Source organism: Silene latifolia, chromosome 2, assembly GCF_048544455.1.
Source record: "Silene latifolia isolate original U9 population chromosome 2, ASM4854445v1, whole genome shotgun sequence".
Classification (NCBI taxonomy): domain Eukaryota; kingdom Viridiplantae; phylum Streptophyta; class Magnoliopsida; order Caryophyllales; family Caryophyllaceae; genus Silene; species Silene latifolia.
Window position 1 is genome coordinate 69495617 of NC_133527.1, and position 776 is coordinate 69496392.

A 776-nucleotide genomic window follows, 5' to 3' on the forward strand; every position below is an offset into this window, starting at 1 on the left:
TTTAAGATCTTTGTTCTTCTCTATTTCTAGTTTTCAAAATATCTTTTAAATCTAATTTTCACCGTGAAACGAGTGAGAAACTGCAGTTTGAAAGTTGCTGTCCAGATTTGCAAAAAAACGTGTTATTGCTTTGTTCCTTCGTCGACGACGGCCTCTCGAGATAAAATCTACGATCGATTACGACCCAAGACGGTGTCAACGATACATGTAGGTTGAGGGTGCATCAAATCCTCCTCTTCTCCCTTTTATTTCGTTCTTTTTATGTTTGTTTTTTATCGTTTCTTTTTATTTTGTTTATCGTTTTTTTATCGTTTGATATCGTTAACTACGAAATTAGTTTAGTCCGAGTATGAGTTAAAGTACCACCATGAACACCCGCGTTGACTTGAGATGGGAAAGAAATCCGCCACATCGGTCGGTCGTATCTCCCGTCTCATTTACATATCCTCGTGTTCAAGGTAGGGCATTAATAAAACGAATTCTAACTTCGTTCCTCGCTTTTGACCCCTCGTTTTCTTCGTTCAATTCGACCTACCCTAGGACCCGTTGCATGTTAGTTCGACCTCTTATTGTTAACATATGACTTATTTAGACGACATTAGATCAATTAAATAACCTAATTAGACATGTTAGGTGGCTTCGACACAAGCATTAAAATCGGTTAACAATTCTTTAATCTAATTGAATGCATCTCGCCTCTTTGTAGGAAGCTGAACCTTACTCACCTTTGCTTTGCGGATGATCTCTTAGTATTTTGTAGAGGGGATTGGGATTCC